Below are 22,245 nucleotides of genomic sequence, written 5' to 3'. Positions count from 1 at the left end.
GAATTGTGCATCAAAACTATGCATGAGACCTATACAGTTGCACACACAGGAGCCCAGCCAAGAGATTCATGTGTTAAGTCACACCCTGTTGTCAAGCTTGTCTTCATCACCCTCCCTCTCATCCATCATCCAACTACTGCTTCAAGGAAGAAACACATTTAAAAACGGTCACAAACTAAAACGGCATCATCTTAAATCAAACTTCTCAGCAGGAGACAATCCAAAGGGCTGTTTTGATTTGCAAGCAAGCCCGGTGGGAAGAATTTAAAAGCATTTGATAAACTCTGTTGTTTGATTGTTTGTATCAGCTCCCTCGCTTCCTCTACACACAAGCCAGGAACACGCTACCTCCCCACACTTCCTTTCGTCCCTTCCCCATGCATCCACAGCACTTTGCAGCTTGTTAGTGGGGCGGGGTGGTTGGTGCAGTGCCCCAGAGGCGGTGGCGTGAAGGTGACATCTATCACTTAAGAGCACTGGCGTGCTATAAATACCATCGGCGGGCTCCCTGTGGTCCCGCCTTGTGACAGCTATAGCTTCTATAGCTTGGAGTGGGAGGGAAGGAGCATACGTGGGGGCTAGAGGGGAGGGGTGGGGAGGGAGGATTTAAATACTGCCACTGCTCATCCTTCCTATGTATGCTGTCACAACCAGAGGTATCTTAATTATACCGTTCAGACACAAAGTTAACAGTTTGTTCACTATGAGAAATCATATACACAAACACCCACAGTCTTGAACTTTAAGAACCACATGCACAGCAGGTACACATGTAGCATGTAGGAGGCAGTTTCATTTTATTGCACACCTAAATGCCAACGAGAAAAGCTCTATATAAAAGATATATAGGGGTGGTACGGTTCATGAAAAAACACCCGAACCGCTCGGGTCGCTAGTCTCGGTTCGGAGCATGTGTGTACCGCACGGTTCGTCAGTACACTGTTAAGCTGCACTAACCTCTTACTGCCGTAGTGTCCACTTTATACACCTATGTTAAAACACTTACTGGAAATGACGAGCAGGATGGGCGTGACAAACGCAACCCATGGCAGCTGATTGGACGATCGCGTCACATGGGTCTGGCTGGTCCCTAATTTCAAAATAGACTGTCATGGCGGCTCGTTCAGAGTACGATCTCATATTGTACTAAAATAGTTCACCGAAACGTGTTTCTGAAAACATTTTAAGCGAGAAATAGGCCATGCAGTTGCTGAATCTGTCTTCATTTCAGATCGACAAAGGTCAGTTTAAAAGATTTTCGTCAGATTTTGAGAGACACCGAACCGACCGCTCCTCAAGTGGAGTGGGGTGCCGCTGCACGTCACGTCACGTCACCTGCAGAAATGTCAAGTGGGAGAGAGGCTGCCCAGAGCTGCAGGATGCGCCAGCGTCGTTTATAGTCTGGTGTGTGGGAACATTTTGGATTTCATGGTACCTATGATGAAATAAAACAATATATAGAACTGCCACTGTGTGCATGTTTTGTGCAACATGCATTCAATATGGTAATTTTAGCTATATATCATATGCTGAAGTATATTCTGGAGTGTTAAAGATTAAAAGAAAAAATAACAAGAACCGTACAGAACCGAAAACCGTGACCCTAAAACCGTGATACGAACCGAACCGTGGGTTTTGTGAACCGTACCACCCCTAATTAAATATATATACATACACACACACACATATATATATATACATACACACACACACGCATATATATATATATATATATATATAAATAACACACACACACACACACACACACACACACACACTTTCCTACGGTGAAAGCAGTCCATGCTCCGGCAATAGACGGCTCCACAGCTACAAATTTGTTTTGTAGCTGTGGAGCAGTCTATTGCCGGATCTGCACTTTGTGATGCAGAGAGCACATTTGTCAAGAAAAAAATAATAAAAGAGAGTAAATGTTGCATTACAAGTTTGCAGCTTCCATTGTATTTGTGTAAACATCAGTCTACACATTTGTGAATAATTGTTCTGTGACTTCACCTTGTAACGTAAATATTTTCTATGAGTGGAAATTTCCACATACAAGTTCAGATTTTTTCTACAAGCTCTTTCCCCCCCCCCCTTTCTGTGACTTTAAATTCAGCTCATATGTGTGAATATTTTATACATACAGTATGAACATTTCAGATATTTGCTCTACAAGTCCTCAAATCAAGTCTACAAGCTCTCATATTTTGCACCATATTTACCTTAATAATCAGACTATTAAAGGGCATGACAAAAACACTGAATGCACAAAATGCCAAGCCATGCCTACAGGCAAGGCAGGAAAGTGATGATATGGGACCACATTTCTTTGTTATTCAGTCCCTCCAGAAAAACGCTATTATGCGATCGCATAATTCAATGCATAATCAGCCGTCCGCATATTCATGCGGGGGCCGCATTTTTTTCAAATATGCCGCCCTTTCGCCTCATAAATTGCCGATTTCCACGCAAAATATGCGGTGCTTGCATGATTTCATAATCCCCGCATTTTCATTGCAAAAAAGTCACATATATCTTAGCAGAAAGTTGAAAAAATGTTGCACAAGAGCAGCCATTTTCCCCTGTTGCCATGGGAACTTTATGAAGTGACGTAATTACGCGACGTGAACATCATCGAAAAGCAGGTGTTGGAGGTTGAACATGTACTTTGAGTCTCTTAAGTTGGTATCCAATAAGAAAGCTATCTTAATATCTGATGTCTACTCAAATTTCTTTAAGTGCTCCTGCTGTCTATATTATTAAAGGGAAACTTCACCGATTTAGCATTAAGCTTTGTATTAGTAGAAACCCGGTAGTATTTTTGAATGACCGTGCTTCCCTCCCTCATGTCCCCCTGAGAGGGGAGATCTTTGTATTGTGGGTCTGGAAAAAAGCCTCAGATGACGCAAAATGACGATTTTTGCGTCATCTGAGGCTTTTTTGCCCAGAGGCAAAAGACTACAGCCAATATTAGGAGCCACTTCCGCACAGCCCATAGGGGGTTGAACTGTCGGCTTTTTCCGGAGATTGCCGAGGAAAAAACGAGTGTCAGCCATCTTGAATCCTCGCTTAGCTTCTCAGCAGGAGCAGAAACTGTTCATCCCGACGAAAATTTTAGAACAACAATTATGTGCATTCAAACTACCACACACGTGTACCACCGGGATACATTGGTACACATCGGAAAATATGCAGGACACTTTATTACAGACGCAATACTCGACACACTACGAGTGCTTCGCCTGCATGGAGACCATCGGTGGTGCTCGATGCCTCTGGCTGGTAAAGAGACCTCATCAGCGGGGAGCGTTGAACAAGTGTGCCGGTGGAAAGCTAACGCTAGCCGGCCACCTGTTCCACCAATCCTGCTTGCAAGTGTCCGCTCATTAAACAAACTGGACTACATCCAACTTCAACGAAACTCTCAACGTGAGTTCAGAGACTGCTGTGTTTTTGTTGTTGTGGAAATATTGCTGTGGACAATCCAGCCTGCTGCTCTGTCACCGGGTAAGACTACTAGTGGAGGTGGGCTGTGTTACCCTGGACTGCCTGTTGCATAAATGGGGTGATTTGTATACAACTAACTGCTAACTGCTGGTTGAGTTTGTGACTGTAAAATGCCGACAATTCTAGCTACATCCCACGCAAATTTACGGCTGTGTTTATACTCCATGTTTATACCACAGCCCACCAAGAGCTAATGCTAGTAGCTATGTGTTAGCCTTCTTTTATTACATGGCTTGGTTGAATTCTAATGTAGAATTGCGGTCTGTTATGTAAGGGTTAATGCCCGACGAGGTGTCCATTGTCAGGTATTAATGGATGACGGCGAGGCGTGAACCGTCCAACGCGCAGCGGAGGACGGTTGCCTCCGCCGAAGTCCGAAGTTATTTTAATTAGTTTTACAATCGAAATCTAAAGTTTATCCAAACAATAACTCCGTTTCCCTGGTTACGCCTGATGGTTTGACTAATACCTGGAACAATCATTCCCATCCATCAGGTTCTTATGCAATGCAAACGTTCTCTCCACCAGGAATTAGGAAGAACCTTAGACACGACTTGCCTCCCTTAGCAACCGGAGATATTTATATAGTCCGCTCAGCTGATAGAACCCTTCAGTTTAGCTACGAGCCAGAAAGCTGACAATATGCTAGCAAGATCCAAAGTCAATAACATTGTGTACAGTTGGCAATCAGTAATAATATTTTGACAGTATGTTGAACAACAAGACAAGCTAGCTATCAGCCATGTCATTGTCCCCAAAACAATATAACGACTTTTACGAAGAATTAGATCTGCGATGTGTAACGTTACTGTCGGCTGCAGCGGCGCAGCCTGAAGCAGCGAGCTGAACAGTGAACGGGATGTGAGATAACGTTATTCGCTGTGAAACAAAGTCAGTCCAGAGGGGCAGTATAACTTACTTCTTGCTGCCTGTGTGTTTTAGCGCCATCTTGTGGTGTTCAGAGGACGATTTGGAAATAATAAATCCACATTTCCTTTTTGATTTAATGTAGTGCATTCATATAGAACAGTAAACAGTCAGTTTCACCGGAACTCCTTTAGTAGGTGTCCTACATCACTTTTTAATGGACACCCTGCAGCCAATCAGAATCGAGTATTCACCCAGACCATGGTATAATTCTTGATAACAGACCGCTGCTAAGGATAACACACCGTTGCCATGCATAGCAGAGCGTTGCCATGGACACAGTTCTGTTCACTCTGGAGCTATCAATCAATCCGCTGAAAGAAGTCCGGATAATGTATCAGCTGTGGCAAAAAAAAAGCATGTTTTAAATGTGTAACACCACTTGAGCCACGGTGAAACATTTTTTCGTGTATATGGTTGAAATGACAATAAAACACACTTGTTGAGTTGATCGTCTCACTGTCTGTCTGTAAAGGGTAGGCGTGGCTTGGGACTAGACGCTAAAGCTGCGAAGCAAGTGCTGGGATTTGGTGTCTTTCATCCACATGAGCCAAAAACACATTTTCTGGCTTTTCTCAGCCTAGAAGCCACCAATTTCTAAAAAGAATTCACATTTCTACTACATAAGTGACCTAATTTAAATATATACTTAATATATATGTATACTTTTACTTTTATTTTTACTTTAATATTATATTATTTGTATATATTTTTGTATCTTATTTGTTTACTTATTGCAGTGACTGAATATCTGTAAACTATTTTTGGAAATTAAGTTTAAAAAAAAAGCAGGGTGTTTTGGGGGAATCACTTTTTCTTCTCTTTTTCATCAAACCGCAGTTTTTGCAAGTTCCCGCATTTTTTGCAAGTTCCCGCATTTTTTGCAAGTTCCCGCAATTTCATCGCATAAAATTGCATAAATATCCCGCATATTCCATCGCATTTTTTAAGAAAACGTGCCGCATAATCAAGGAAAACTCTACCCATATTATTTTTTAAACATTGGATCATAGTGGGTTTCTTTTATAGTGATTTCACTAGATTATTTCAATTTCCTTGATATTTTATAAACCATTTGCAACAATACATACATTTGAGAATCTGATGGATAGATTCTGTACAAAAGAGGACTTTTTTGACTATGACTGAGAAATGTGGTGTGTGCTGTGCCACCTTCTGTCTCTTCAGCTGTGATTGTAACTACTTTATTTCAAGGGTTGGACAGTTTAACAAGAGATCCTTGTCATCTTTTCAACAGGTGAGCCAGTAGTAAACAGACAGGCGTTTCCTAAATCAACAAACCCAAATGACGTACAAGTACAAACCTGCTTTTGTAACAACGTGCGCCTAACAGTGTGTCATAGTTATGAGTAACCATTCACCCATCTTTTTTACCTCCTGTAAGCACAATATTTGTCTGTCATCAGACATTAAGCCTTAAACCAAAACAGCTGGAAATCAGCCACAGGCATTTTCCACAGTGTCAGAGCAAGGTGTGTTTATGTTATGATGTATTAGATTCTTTAATGATCACTCTCAAAGAAAACTCTCAAAGTCTTCTGAATAGGTCACGCAGATCTCAGAAATTGTATACATTGTTCATCTGCAATTTTACCACTAAATTCACTTCTGAGACTTTTTTAATGCGAGAAATCAACTATTTAGAGGTCAAATACGGGCCGTTTTACAAACATTTATGGCTAATTGTAATTTTTTCCGACTGTGTGTCGGAGTTCAGCGGCCGGTGCTGGCTGGGTTGCTGCCTCGCCGCCCGGCCTGTCCTCCTTCACAGACCCCGGCCTGCTGTGAGCTAGATGGAGCTCCGTCACGGCCGGCAGCCCACGGTGCTCCATACCCTCGCAAAGTCACCGCTTCTGGGTTACTGGACTACCAAACGCCGCTGCCCTGACAGAGCTCCAGGGACTGCAACTCGCTGTTCTCCCTCCCCTCTTCCTGCTAAATGGCGGGTGTGTGTGAGTGAGAACGCGGTCAGTGAGCTTGTTACGCCCGCAATCTCTTACCGCAGGTTCCAGTTAATCTTATAATGGATATGTGTGTTGAGTTATTTAAACAAACGATCGGGGAAATAAACGCTTCTTGTCCGTGAGTCTCATTGATAGAGCCCGCGGCTGGATGGAGCTCTATCAATGAGAGCTAGCTAGCCTCCTCCTAGACCTCTGAAATTCACAAAAATAAATTAAATTGAAATTGGCTAAGCTTTGTAAGGCCTTAGGGTAGCTGTGATATACATGCTGTGACGAAATTCAAAGTGTAAATATACTCTAGTTATGCCGAAAGTGTAGCTAGCTAGCCGCAATCTTTATCCGTAGGATTGAAGGGACACTAGCAGCTAACGAAAACCCCTCATATTCACAAAAATGCATTCAATTGAAATCGGACACAATTATTAGCTTTGTAAGACCTTGGGGTAGCTGTAATATAAGTGGCGTGACGAAATTCAAACTTTAAATATACTCTAGTTATGCCGAAAGTGTAGCTAGCTAGCCGCAATCTTTACCCATAGGATTGAAGGGACACTAGCAGCTAACGAAAACCCCTCATATTCACAAAAATGCATTCAATTGAAATCGGACACAATTATTAGCTTTGTAAGACCTTGGGGTAGCTGTAATATAAGTGGCGTGACGAAATTCAAACTTTAAATATACTCTAGTTATGCCGAAGGTGTAGCTAGCTAGCCACGATCTTTACCCATAGGATTGAAGGGGCACTAGCAGCTAACGAAACCCCTCATATTCACAAAAATGCATTAAATTGAAATCGGCCTTGGGGTAGCTGTAATATAAGTGCCGTGAAAAAAGTCTCAGAAGTGAATTTAATAATGAAATAGCAGACAAACAATGTATAACATTGCACTGTCTCGTCTCCAATGTATGTGTATGTGGTTTGCTCAACCAATCACCACGCAGCTCATCTTAATATACATGAGCATACCATATTTGGAAGAAAAGCTCTTTACAAATAGGGCCATATTCACAGATTAGTTAAGGGCCCATAAAATAGCAAGCGGGCCATTTTCAGCGCAACCAATGTTACATTGGATTACATTATTTTTGTGCATGTAATAGGTTTACAAAGTGAAAAAGCCCAAAGTCCACCCCAAAGGGACACTGTTCACAAACTGCTCCAAAAAGCTCTATTGTAGTCCAGCCTTTACTTCCGTGACGAACACGCATCACTTTGTAACACATGCTATAATGCTCGCCTAGCTGCTAGCATGGCACGCCCTCATACTCCGCTTCTGACTGGCTTATAATGCTTAGCTAGCTACTGCGCATGTGCGACTCCCAACAAAGATGGAATAGAAGTTTGATGCCTCACTCAGTAGCTAAAACAGAGAGTTTAACACACAGGGTGAAAAGAGGAGCTGCAGCAATGTGCAATACAACAAAAATATGGTGTTTTTTAAAATTAAACCATGTAAACCTATTCTGATATAACCTCTAAATACAATTATGAACCTGAAAATGAGCACAATATGAGAACTTGAAGTAATCAGGAGACATTTTAATTGGCATGAGAGACCTAAATGCCATTTGCACCTATAAAGATTATTTAGTTTTGATAACTCTCCTAAGAATTTTTTTTTTAAAACATGTAAAACGAGTTAAACCCTTTCGGGTTTTTTTCCTTATCCGAATCTAGGGTCTCAGAATACAGGGTGTTGTACCTGTACAGATTGTAAAGCCCCTTGAGGCAAATTGTGATATTGGGCTATATAAATAAAATTGTCTTGACTTGCTATGGCAGACTGGATTTTCCTTACTTGTTAACAGTAAACAATGATAAAAATATCAGTGATCTTGGAAGTGTCAGGCATCTTAACCATTACAATTACTTTTTCGTTGTTTTAATTAGTGGGGAGGCCAATATTTGTGAATTTCGCAAAGAAAAATGGCTCAAATATATGGAGGAAATATTTATTCATAATTCAAATTGAAAGTCCAAAGAGAAATTGAAAGTCCAAAGAGAAAACAAAGCGAGATCAAATTAAAAATATTATTTTATTTTTTTAGCTTTCCATTTGACTTTGGCTTTTGAATTTAATATTTGGCTTTTGAATTTCAATTTAACATTGGCTTTTAATTTTCATTTAATATTTGGCTTTTGAATTTCAATTTAACATTGGATTTTCATTTGGATTTAATATTTGGCTTTTGAATTTCCATTTAACATTGCCTTTTCGTTTGGACTTGACACATATCAATGTAAATGAGGAGGCGTGGCCCAAAGGCTGCTGGGAGGGTCTGAAACGAAAGGGGTGCAGAGGCACCTTATGAGCAGCAGGGGGAGCTGACTGCTGAGGAGCATCTGTCTGCAGCTTCACCACTAGGCTTGGCCTCTTGTTTCACATAATAGAAAATGATGATGTAGGCTAAACACAAACGACATTTCATGCAACAACAGTGACGTTTTCATGTAGTTACTATAATTGGGCCCGTGTTAGTGAGGACTACATTAGGACTGTATTTAAAGCTGATTCTGGTTCCCAACTTCACCCCAGGTGTGTCTGTTTAAAACACAACTCAGACAACTTCTCTCTTTTGATGTTATATTTAATTAAGCAGAAACATGGATGTGGGTAGCTCTGCTACGTGTGTGTGTGCGTCCTCGAGATCTGACGACACACAAACACACGTAGCAGAGCTAAACAATCTCAGCTGGATCAGCTGTCATCGTCCGAACTGCGACCTCTCCTTTTTCTTTCTCTCACTTTTTTCTCCGGGTGGTGCGCGCGGTGTGAGGTGCGTGTCCGCGCTATTCTCCAACACGTAGCCTACTCACAACAATCACTCCTGATTGACGGCCTTTTGTACAGCCCATGTAGGCTACTTTTTCAGACTTCCAGCTAACAGCGGTGTCTGTAAGCATCACTGGCCGGCCAGCAGGGAGGCGATCCCGGACGCCACCAGATGGCTGTCCCGTCAGACTGAAGCTTCTGACAACATCGGAGAAAATGTGCAGTTGGCCATCAACGTTTGTAAAACTACCCATATTCAAACTCTACACAGTCAATTTATCGCATAAAAAAAGTCTCAATAGTGAATTTAGTGGTGGAATAGCAGATGAAAATTGTAAAAAGTTCCCATTTGTTTGCTGCTGCTACTACGGCAAACTCCCGATCTAGATTATAGAATCGATTGCTTTTTTATAATTTCCATCTGCTATTTAGTTAGTTCGCTGGAATTCTGAAAAAACACACACCTCACACCGCGCGCACCACCCAGAGAAAAAAGTGAGGTGAAGAAAAAGGAGAGGTCGCAGTTCGGACGATGACTATCCGGTTGAGATTGTGTGTGTGTGTGTGTGCGTCCTCGAGATCTGACGACACACAAACACACGTAGCAGAGCTACCCACACCCATGTGTCTACTGTTGCTAAATTGAAATATAACATCAAAAGAGAGAAGTTGTCTGAGTCGTGTTTTAAACAGACACACCTGGGGCGAAGTTGGGAACCAGAATCAGCTTTAAATACAGTCCTAATGTAGTCCTCACTAACACGGGCCCAATTATAGTAACTACATGAAAACGTCACTGTTGTTGCATGAAATGTCGTTTCTGTTTAACCTACATCATCATTTTCTATCATGTGAAATAAGAGGCCAAGCCTAGTGGTGAAGCTGCAGACAGATGCTCCTCAGCAGTCAGCTCCCCCTGCTGCTCATAAGGTGCCTCTGCACCCCTTTCGTTTCAGACCCTCCCAGCAGCCTTGGGGCCACACCTCCTCATTTACATTGACATGTGTCAAGTCCAAACAAAAATCCAATGTTAAATTGAAATTCAAAAGCCAAATATTAAATGAAAATTAAAAGCCAATGTTAAATTGAAATTCAAAAGCCAAATATTAAATGAAAATTAAAAGCCAATGTTGAATTGAAATTCAAATGCCAAATATTAAATGAAAATTAAAAGCCAATGTTGAATTGAAATTCAAAAGCCAAATATTAAATTCAAAAGCCAAAGCCAAATGGAAAATTTAAAAATATATATATATATATATATTTTTTAATTTGATCTCGCTTTGTTTTCTCTTTGGACTTTCAATTTGAATTATGAATAAATATTTCCTCCATACAAATATATTTACTGAAAAGTAGTTTAAATAAAGAAGGTATATTACTATAACTACCCAAACCATCTCAACTGCATTCTCTTCACCACCAAAATCTGATACAAACCTGCATTACTGCACCTGATGCCCCCAAAACGATTAAATAATATAAATAAATATTCTGTTAACACTTGTAGTATATTATTTCTATAGAATCCAAATCTCAGTAAACAGACTTATAAAATATATATAATTATAACGTTTAATGGAGTTGAAATGCCATCTAGTTAACCCCAAGAAGATTTTGACTAGAGAGCTTCTTGGGTTAAGTACATGGCTTGCGGCTTGTAAACCTCTATGACATATCTGCTCCAGTAGCATGACGATAAGGCCTTTGGAGTTATTGTGACAACAACTTACAAAATTGCATGTTTTGAAGTTCATAAACTAAAGCTGGCTGAATGCAGCCTTTTAGTTTACCAACACCACTTCAAACTGGCATGGGTGTAACAAAACCACCATCGTAGATGCCTCAGACTCTGAACATGTTCTGATCTACAATACAGTAAACCCTTACTGACTTGCTTTTGTTGAATTGTTTAGGTAAAATATTCATCAGTTGCAAATTACACAAGGGCCAATAGCAAGGCCTTTTCTAGGCCTTCATAGATGTGCTGATCATTATTGTGTCATAAGTACAAGAACAGTACAGTTTTTGAGTTTGACGAGCCCTCCGTGCAGAGCCTTTCTTTTAGTTGTCTAATAATGCATGCCTAACTAAAGGCTACTGGCATTGTGGTCTATGTTGGAGCAATATGCATGAATGTTGTGGTTGGAAGTTATTGAGGAATACCTGTCAACCACTAGTTCAAAAGAAATAGAGGAAATGCCAACTTCTAACAAGCTTTCAGAGAAAAAGACCATGTTTATGTTCCAGTGTTCATAACCCAACTGTGTATTGTGGTTGGGATTTGAATAACAGGGGTTTGGCTCACTGTTAAGCATCTCAACTCCATGCCTCCACTGCTTTGGCTGAACTTAACTTAAACAGATGCTATAAATTTCACTTCAGTGGGAGGCCAGGCCTAACTGTGGTTACCAAACTTTTTTTATGGTATTGTCATGTAAATGCTGGAAAAAGTCACAAAACATGGACTGAAGCAATAAACACATGATGTGTTATCATAACTGTGGTCCACACTAATAAATAACATTTTGGAAAGATTGTTCATTAGATTATTTCATATTGGATAGATGCAGTAGCGACAGCAGTTTCACATTTATGTAGACTTTTAAGGCATGCCTGTTTTAAACATTACATATGAGCAACAAATGTATAAAATTAAAGTTTTACAAAATTGTAAAATGATAATGTCCAATTAAATTTTTTCCAACCTACATTCAATGATCAACAGGGGTTATTGAATTTTGGTGTTCTTACTCTGCCAACACTGTGCCGAGCAGAGGGGAAAGAACTGGCAGAAACGTTTAAAAATGAATTCCAAAAACAAGGATTTGAGAGACATAACTTTGTGACGACTTTTATCTTTTAATTGGAAGTGGGTGATTTTGGCACAGATGACATACAGATTGGGTGTAATGAAAGCACAAGCTGTGTGTGTGGCAAAAGGATGTTGGCAACCCAACAGTTCCAGGACTTGGAAGTGCAAAACCATAGAAATGAAAGTAGCAATCTGAATTTTCTACAGACATACATGTATATGTTGAATTAGGATAGCTTTTGCTGCAACTGAGGTAAAGATCATATCACCAAGGCTTAAACATTCCAATCTTATTTGCTGATAGTAAAAGGAAGAATGACAGATCAAAGTCCTCCGGCAAAGCTCCATCTGCATGGTTTGCTTTGTTGGGCAGCTGCTGCCAAGATGTTATCTATCTCATAAAAGATATGAAAGAGTGCTTACTGTACATGCTTGGTTGCACAGCCCAGCTCGAGGTTTTACTGTAAGTCTGCCTGGTAGATGGGCAGATACAGTGGATGGGTGGGTATACCAACATGTATGATGCATCATGCACAAACATGTTGGCTATGCTTGGCTATGTGTGTGGCACCCAGTATGTCTGCTTATGTGTCACTATGTGCTTCAAAGAGAAATAAAACCAATGCATTCCAAACAGCAAGGGAGTCATGTGTGCATGTGTGTCTGTTCTCATAGGTCAGACTATGTTAACATTTAATGGGATGCCTTAAAACTCCCACAGTTCCTTAAAGGTCCCATGACATAGTGCTCTTTGGATGCTTTTATATAGACCTTAGTGGTCCCCTAATACTGTATCTGAAGTCTTTTTTTGCTAAATTCAGCCTTGGTGCAGAATTACAGCCACTAGAGCCAGTCCCACAATGAGCTTTCCTTAGTATGTGCCATTTCTGTGTCTGTGGCTATTGAGGAGGAGAGAGGGGGGGCAATGTTTACACCTATCACCATTTATAGCCACTGGGGGACCATAGGCAGGCTGGGGGAACGCATATTAATGTTAAAAAACCTCATAAAGTGAAATTTTCATGCTATGGGACCTTTAATATCTTCTAATGTAGTGAAATACGCACAATAAAGAGTATACATGTCTAAATGTTAAAATCAACAAAATGTTTGATTTGACCTGGCTTGTTAAAAAACAACACCTGATTTATCAAAATGAAACCTAAAAACTTCAGAAATTGTGGATATGTTGTAAATAGTTTTGAACATGCCACCTTTTTGATTGTCACTGAGAAGTAACCTGTTGCAGAAAAAGACTGCTGTTGTATTTCTGTCATAAAAAATAGTTTTTCTAACATCACTTATGGTAATACAAATGTATTAATCTCTTGTTACTTACAGTGTCTTACAGGCGAACAGAACAACTGTTCCTAATAGACGACACAACAAGCCAGACAACTGTGTGGTGGCATAAAACGATATATAGAAACCAGCAAAATTCAGGTGTGACAAGTATTTCAAGTTGCATAGACGCCGTTGCTCTGTACGGCACTTAGTGCCGCCCAAGACGACTGTGATTGGTTTAAAGAAATGCCAATAAACCAGAGAACGTTTTTCTCCCATTACAGAATGCTGTGTGGACTAGCCAGACCCTCCTCCGCAGCACTTTGGAAGAAGGTCTGTCAGTGCGAGACTACTTCAGACCTAAACCTAATAACTTCTAGCTTCTAACTTCTAATTGAAGCTGTGTGGGACCTTCTAACTGAACTACTTTAGTTTCCTCAAATAAAAAATAAAAACAGTAAAAATAACAAAAAATGTGTCTTCTATGCTAATTTCGAGGTCAAAGCCAGACTCTGTCATGCTAGTTGCTGGTCTGCACCGGTCTTATAATACATCCATGCTCTGCACTTGTGTACTGATATCGCGAGAAAAGTTTTCACCTTAACGAGAAATATCGTCACGTTTTAATATTGTGAGATCTCATGGGAGGAGATTAGAGATGCACAGATTTGACTGGCCACGACTAGCGACCGGCAGGTCAGTCTGACATATGCCGATTTTATACCAGTCAAATTCACTTGGGCGCTGCATGATAAAAATCGCGCAATATTACCATCACATGTGCACATGCACCGCCGCTCCATCAGCTGTTGATGAAATGTCATAAAGTCGTAATTATACACGGCTCTGCAGAGCCATCTGCTCTACTGATCTCAGGCGAACGGTCAGCCGCTCTCTCTCCCCTCTGAGGCTGAACAACTGGAACAAGAAAACCGCACTCACAGCTAACTACAGTTTATCGGAAAATAGCGTTGGGCACACTGACTTTGATGAATTTACTGTTTATCAGACCCAGATGAGACAAGAAGCTAACATTAACGAACGCTGCGGTGACGGCCCCTCTGCCTCTGACTGTGTGTATTCCTCCGACACGCTTTAACGTTACGGTTTAAAACGCTTTCCAGGTTAGTGGGGATGCATACCGCTCAAAACGAACATTAAAAACATAGTAATCTTCCCTCAGCGTTTAGTTTTGTTGCTAAAATGAGCGGTGACATTAAATCATCTTAGTTTCAAATAACGGTACTTTAGGGTACCGTCTATTTGCTGGATTGTTCCGAGGTAACCACCGGTAGCTAACGTTAGCAGATAAGCCTGTTGACAGCAACGGTAGTGTTCATATTTATGCACAATGACACATAAAGCAAACTTGCTAAAAAAGGAACTACACGCTGTTTTCAGGTAACGTTACTGTTGACGTTCAAACAGGCCTGTGTGTGTGTTTTGAGAAATATTTTTATACCGCAAAGCTATATTTATTTTATTTTTATTTGTTATTCATATATTATTTTATTGCCATTACCTGTTTTCCCTGTTTTCATACATACAGAAGTTTAGTTTGCTAAATATATCAAATTTTTTTAGTTGGATATTGGATGTGAAAAGAAGGAAATGGTTCTTCCATAACATTGCACTTTAGATGTGTGTGAATTTCCCACACCAGGAGTAATTTATATAGTTTTATTTTATAGAATTATCTGTTCAAAAAATGTTCTATACAAAAATATTCTATTACAGAAAAAATAGAAAATTATCTGTGTGTGCTGTAAAGTGGTTAGAAAATATTAAAATCGGAATCGGCTAAAATCAGTATCGGCAGTTCTAACTCAATGAAAACTCGGAATCGGCCTAGAAAATTGTAATCGGTGCATCTCTAGAGGAGATCTCGCCACACCAGGCAATCGGAAATGTAACACAATACTTTCAAATCTATACTTAATTCCTCATTCTAAAACTCATAATAATCTAAATTGGGTTTCAGTGGCTAAACGAGACAGCAAAAACCAAATCAGTCTACTAAAGCTCTGTTCTGGGCCCCGTTCAAAAATTCATCTGGAGTGTAGAGCTCAGAATGTCACCTCTACTGCTTCAGGCTTCTTGGCCAGGCTAGTAGTCTGGTTAGGAGGGCTGCCTTCTGCCATTAGCATGGCTCTGATCAGATTAACAGTTGGGCCTTTTGCCAACAGAGAGGCATGAAGAGGTAGAGTCCTGTCTGGCATGGCTTGGGTTTGGTGTAGCACACTTAGCAGTCTGGAGTGACCACTGATGCACCACACTTAGCAAACTGCCATCATTATAACACAAGTGGTGTAATGCAACTGCCAGTAACGGGAACCAGTGCAGGTGGTTCAGGACATGATACTGCTTCTTTTGATTTCACCTCAACATTCACAATTGTGACATTTTTTTGGTGCATTTCTTTTCTGATTTTAACGCTGTAGACCGTTGCCGTGCTTGCATCACTCCCTTACCCCTCCTATAATCCCTATGGCCACTTGGCCAGTGCGAATGCAAATGGAAAAAAAAACGTTTTGGGGGGGGAGTAGTTAGTAGATCTGCTTAGAAGTGGACTTTTCCTATAACTACGTTCCTGTTAACTACTTGGTCGGAAAGCGGCTAATGTGATATTTTTGGGATTGTATTTCGTCTAACGGATGTTAAGTGTCTATATAATGGGACTCAGCTGAACCATATGCCATATAAGTACATTTCTTTTCTTTTTTTAACCCAATGATGGTGAGGTGACTGTAACGAAGGTTAAACTTAACTGTTTGTGGGTACAAAGAGCAACTCAATATTACTAAAGGAATGCCAATGAGCTCAAAAAGTGGTTGAAAAGGAGAGTCCAAGGGATAATGATACAGGGGTTAAGAAGAAAAGATGGAGTGAGCGATGTTACAAAAGGATGGATTAGAGAGAAGGAATAATGATGACCCCGCACCCCCCCAGCCCTACCTGTGGTGGAACAGATTGGACCTGCCGCAGAGCGTTCTGATTGCCGTGGCGACTGAGCATCAGCTGACAGATGGCTGCCTCCAAGCGTAGGGTAACGGGCCGTCTGCAGCTTCCACTGATTGGAAGTCCGTGCACACACAACACTGCTCACGCCCACATGCAAAGACTGGTGGCCTATGAAAAGGGTGAGGAAAAATGGAGGACATGGTTGTTTTGATCTTGGAAGTGTCAGGCATCTTAACTGTTGCTGCTCTCGTAGACAAAGAAAAAGAAAAAAATCCAATATGGGTCACATTCATTGCTCAGAATTAGACAAAATACAGTGGGGCAAAAAAGTATTTAGTCAGCCACCAATTGTGCAAGTTCTCCCACTTAAAAAGATGAGAGAGGCCTGTAATTTTCATCATAGGTACACTTCAACTATGAGAAACAAAATGAGAAAAAAAAAATCCAGAAAATCACATTGTAGGATTTTTAATGAATGAATTAATTAATTAATTGCTGCTCTCGTAGACAAAGAAAAAGAAAAAAATCCAATATGGGTCACATTCATTGCTCAGAATTAGACAAAATACAGTGGGGCAAAAAAGTATTTAGTCAGCCACCAATTGTGCAAGTTCTCCCACTTAAAAAGATGAGAGAGGCCTGTAATTTTCATCATAGGTACACTTCAACTATGAGAAACAAAATGAGAAAAAAAAAATCCAGAAAATCACATTGTAGGATTTTTAATGAATTAATTGGTAAATTCCTCAGTAAAATAAGTATTTGGTCACCTAAAAACAAGCAAGATTTCTGGCTCTCACAGACCTGTAACTTCTTCTTTAAGAGGCTCCTCCACTCGTTACCTGTATTAATGGCACCTGTTTGAACTTGTTATCAGTATAAAAGACACCTGTCCACAACCTCAAACAGTCACACTCCAAACTCCACTATGGCCAAGACCAAAGAGCTGTCAAAGGACACCAGAAACTAAATTGTAGACCTGCACCAGGCTGGGAAGACTGAATCTGCAATAGGTAAGCAGCTTGGTGTGAAGAAATCAACTGTGGGAGCAATTATTAGAAAATGGAAGACATACAAGACCACTGATAATCTCCCTCGATCTGGGGCTCCACGCAAGATCTCACCCCGTGGGGTCAAAATGAAAGGGAAGTTTGGGGTCCCCTGCTGGAGCTGCTCCCCCCGCGACCCGACACCGGATAAGCGGACGAAGATGGATGGGTCAAAATGATCACAAGAACGGTGAGCAAAAATCCCAGAACCACACGGGGGGACCTAGTGAATGACCTGCAGAGAGCTGGGACCAAAGTAACAAAGGCTACATCAGTAACACACTACGCCACCAGGGACTCAAATCCTGCAGTGCCAGACGTGTCCCCCTGCTTAAGCCAGTACATGTCCAGGCCCGTCTGAAGTTTGCTAGAGAGCGTTTGGATGATCCAGAAGAGGATTGGGAGAATGTCATATGGTCAGATGAAACCAAAATAGAACTTTTTGGTAAAAACTCAACTTGTCATGTTTGGAGGAGAAAGAATGCTGATTTGCATCCAAAGAACACCATACCTACTGTGAAGCATGGGGGTGGAAACATCATGCTTTGGGGCTGTTTTTCTGCAAAGGGACCAGGACGACTGATCCGTGTAAAGGAAAGAATGAATGGGGCCATGTATCGTGAGATTTTGAGTGAAAACCTCCTTCCATCAGCAAGGGCATTGAAGATGAAACATTGCTGGGTCTTTCAGCATGACAATGATCCCAAACACACTGCCCGGGCAACGAAGGAGTGGCTTCGTAAGAAGCATTTCAAGGTCCTGGATTGGCCTAGCCAGTCTCCAGATCTCAACCCCATAGAGGGAGGGAGTTGAAAGTCTGTGTTGCCCAGCGACAGCTCCAAAACATCACTGCTCTAGAGGAGATCTGCATGGAGGAATGGGGCAAAATACCAGCAACAGTGTGTGAAAACCTTGTGAAGACTTACAGAAAACGTTTGACCTCTGTCATTGCCAACAAAGGGTATATAACAAAGTATTGAGATGAACTTTTGTTATTGACCAAATACTTATTTTCCACCATAATTTGCAAATAAATTCATTAAAAATCATACAATGTGATTTTCTGGATTTTTTTTCTCATTTTGTCTCTCATAGTTGAAGTGTACCTATGATGAAAATTACAGGCCTCTCTCATCTTTTTAAGTGGGATAACTTGCACAATTGTTGGCTGACTAAATACTTTTTTTACCGCAGCCCGCAGGTTCCAGTAAATCTTATAATGGGTATGTGTGTTGAGTTATTTAAACAAACAATCGGGGAAATAAAGCCTCTTTGGCTGCGAGTCTCATTGTTAGAGCTGCGGTGAGATGGAGTCCATCAATGAGAGCTAGCTAGCCTCCTCCTAACTCTGACATTCACAAAAATACATTCAATTGAAATCCGAAATCGGACAAGTGTTAGCTAAGCTTTGTAAGACCTTAAGGAACCTGTAATATTCATGCCGTGACGAAATTCAAACTGTAAATATACTTTAGTTATGCGAAAATGAGCAAGCTGGGCTATTTCCCCATTGTAATGAATGGGACATATAGCAAGAGCGCAGCTACCGAACTAGCAAAGTTACGCTTCATAAAAATGCCTTAAAATCAAATCGGACACAACGGTTAGCTTTATAAGACATTGGGGAATGATGTAATATAAGTGGCGTGACGAAATTCAAACTGTAAATATAATTTAGTTATGGCGACAGTGTAGCTAGCCATGGGATTAGTTTTGTGACTTTAATTCCAAGCAAAACTTCTCAAGTATCAAACAAAAAACACTAACTCAAGCAAAAAAACTGTCACCTCAAAGGTAAAACTTAAAACTTGCAAACAAAACATTTGTGTAGTTGTAAACTATTGGTCTTTTATTTGTTTGATATTTTGTCCTTTTGTTTACAGTTCCCTCTGCTTCTTTCTCAATGATCAGTCTTTTGCTCTCTCCATCTTGTTTGCAGTCATGCTCCCAGCTTTCTCATTTGCGCTCCCTGACTTTTTGCTTGCGATTCTGACACAAACATCTCGCGTGGGCGGGTCTTACAGGGGTGCGTCCCCATTGGCTAATGAGAGTTAAGGGGAAAGTTTGAGTGACAGCTCAGCCTCAGTGCAGGTAAACTAACGTTAGAGACTCAGAGTCTGGTCTGGAGGACACACAAGCCACTCCACAGGGGATTCCTACAAAATTAATAAAGTGTAAGTATTATTAATATATATATATTATCTGTGATCTACGTTGCAAGCATGGTTACTAGACATTTGTTGTTTCGTTGTGTTAAGTGACTAGCTAGCTAGCTAATAAAGCTTTTTTAAGTTAGCATTTAACATTAGCTATAGGCTATACTGCTAACGTTATCTAAAACTTGTAGCCACCGGCTACCTTACTGAGCTAATAATTTACCATGGGAATCATGTATTCTTCGTGAGGCCTTACTCAATGGAGCTGTATTAATTATCGTCTTCACTCTGTAGAGACCTGCAGGACCCGAGCAGAGCTACGATGCTCTCCCATGTAACCTTAGGTTAGTAACGTAGCTATATTATGGTCTATTAGGAAAAATTATTATCCAGCTAACTACTAATTGTTGTGGTTGCTATTGGCCTGATAATACACAATGCTAGGGTATTGGTTAAGTTGTACAATGTAGAAGCTGTGAATGTAATGTATTATATCTAGAGGTTGACACATACTGTACAGTACAAATGCAGTGTTAGCACTGCTTAACTGGTTCATCTTTATAGTTTTGTGCTCATTTGTACTTTCCTAGTTATGACAAAGACTGGCTATCTTAACTCTAATTACATGTCTTCTGTTGCATTTGCAAGCAGGTCAGCATAAGGAAAATGTTCATAGTGTTTTTAAAGCCTACACATTTGCTAATGGCTACTTAAAAGCAAGTTATTTTAATTGTAAATCACACAACCTTGGAAGCCTCAGTTATCAGTAAGAACTTTGTTACCATTTGATTTGTGTAAGAAACTTTGTTATAATTTTCTATCACCGCTCACATCAGGCAGCAGGCCGACCAACCAGGAGGACGTGGAGCAGCAGAGGGAGAGGAGCCTTTAGTCTCTCTGTGGAGGAAACACTGTGTGCAAAGGCTTCAAACAGCCAGGGTATAGACCAGTAGTGTATGTATTGATCATATTTTGCTCAGATACTCCATTAGCACTTACAATAACCTTTTTTCTTAAGTTTTCATTGGTGTACTTGTAGTTTCTTAGTCCATTGTATGTCAATATATATCCTACTACAGTATACTGTCCTGTAATTTAATTTGTGTTTACATTGTCTTACTGTAATTATATTTTAAAATGCACATAATATATTAAAAACAAATTTACATTCACCCTTGTCTGTTTGGTTCATTATATAAAACAGGAAATAAGGTTGAGACTATTATAATGCTTTATTTTTAGTCCAATATAAAACTTCACATACATAATGGATATTTGAACATATTTAGCTTGGGCTCCGGTGGTATAAGAAGCTGGAACTCAGTGTCAGTCATTATTTGCAGTACATCACAGGTCAGGGTCAGTTTTTCATCACCAACAATACACAAACATACTGAGTAATTGGGTTATGTATATATTTCACATATTCAGTTTCACCTAAGGCAAGCTGTATTTCTCTGCTGACTTGTGTCTGCAACAACACTTCTGAGGGTGGTGCAGGAATATCACACACACAACTCCTGGACGCCTGGGATCATCTGGTCTCCTGAGCTCACTGATGGCCCACCGCTCCAGTCTGGACGACAGCCTTTTCTGCAGGACAGTTCTCTGAAGGGCTGGGATGTGGCTGTAGTCCTTCACTTCCTTGACTTCTTATTGTAAAGCTTGAAGTACCTTATTGGATGATAAAAAAGTGTTTGAAATTAGCTCAATAATAAATAATTGTAATAAAGCCTGCACTCTAGAAACATTTTTCTAGCTTTCTGAACACTACTGGAACACTTATTTCTGGAATATTATTGATCACACTTTCTAGATTCCTACCTCCACGTTGACTACATGTGTAAAGTAAGATATGGCCAGCCACCAGGACACATGCACATCACATCAAACCATAAGGATCACTAAGCAAAGTATTTGTCAAGGGCCTGGTGTGTTAGTTAAAGTACATAGTTTGGACAGTAGTAACACTATGCATTAATTCTAAATATTGTTGACATTTACAGCGCTAAAAAATACAAAAAATACGTCCGTTATCTGACATCTTAAGGTAGTGCAAAGAAAGAACAGTGTGTACAGATGGAACATTATCTAATGTATGTGTCGAACCCTATATATATTACATTCACAGCTTTTACATTGTACAACTTAACCAATACCCTAGCATTGTGTATTATCAGGCCAATAGCAACCACAACAATTAGTAGTTAGCTGGATAATAATTTTTCCTAATAGACCATAATATAGCTACGTTACTAACCTTTAGGTTACCTGGGAGAGCATCGTAGCTCTGCTCGGGTCCTGCAGGTCTCTACAGAGAGAAGACGATAATTAATACATCTCCATTGAGTAAGGCCGCACGAAGAATACATGATTCCCATGGTAAATTATTAGCTCAGTAAGGTAGCCGGTGGCTTTTAGATAATGTTTGCAGTATAGCTAACGTTAAATGCTAACTTAAAAAAGCTTTACTAGCTAGCTAGCTAGTAACTTAATACAACAAAACAACAAATGTCTAGTAACCATGCTTGCAACGTAGATCACAGATAATATATATATTAATAATACTTACACCTTATTAATCTTGTAAGAATCCCCTGTGGAATGTGTGTCCTTCAGACCAGACTGAGTATCTAACGTTAGTTTACCTGCACTGAGGCTGAGCTGTCACTCAAACTTTCCCCTTAACTCTCATTAGCCAATGGGGACGCACCCCTGTAAGACCCACCCACGCGAGATGTTTGTGTCAGAATCGCAAGCAAAAAGTCAGGGAGCGCAAACGAG

At 40.4% G+C, this 22,245-nt stretch overlaps 1 long non-coding RNA gene across 1 annotated transcript in view; it reads right to left on the bottom strand.

The window, feature by feature from the left end:
- Positions 1–16,180: 16,180 nt before the first annotated feature.
- The window catches only part of LOC120556216, a 77,218-nt gene continuing 71,153 nt past the window's right edge, over positions 16,181–22,245 (bottom strand). The window contains exon 4 of the long non-coding RNA XR_005638827.1: positions 16,181–16,424. This is a non-coding gene — a long non-coding RNA (uncharacterized LOC120556216). The remainder of the gene's footprint in view (positions 16,425–22,245) is intronic.

The sequence above is a fragment of the Perca fluviatilis genome, chromosome 3, assembly GCF_010015445.1.
Source record: "Perca fluviatilis chromosome 3, GENO_Pfluv_1.0, whole genome shotgun sequence".
Classification (NCBI taxonomy): Eukaryota; Metazoa; Chordata; class Actinopteri; order Perciformes; family Percidae; genus Perca; species Perca fluviatilis.
Note: the sequence above shows the minus strand (reverse complement) of the source record. Positions and strands in the feature narration are given on the sequence as shown.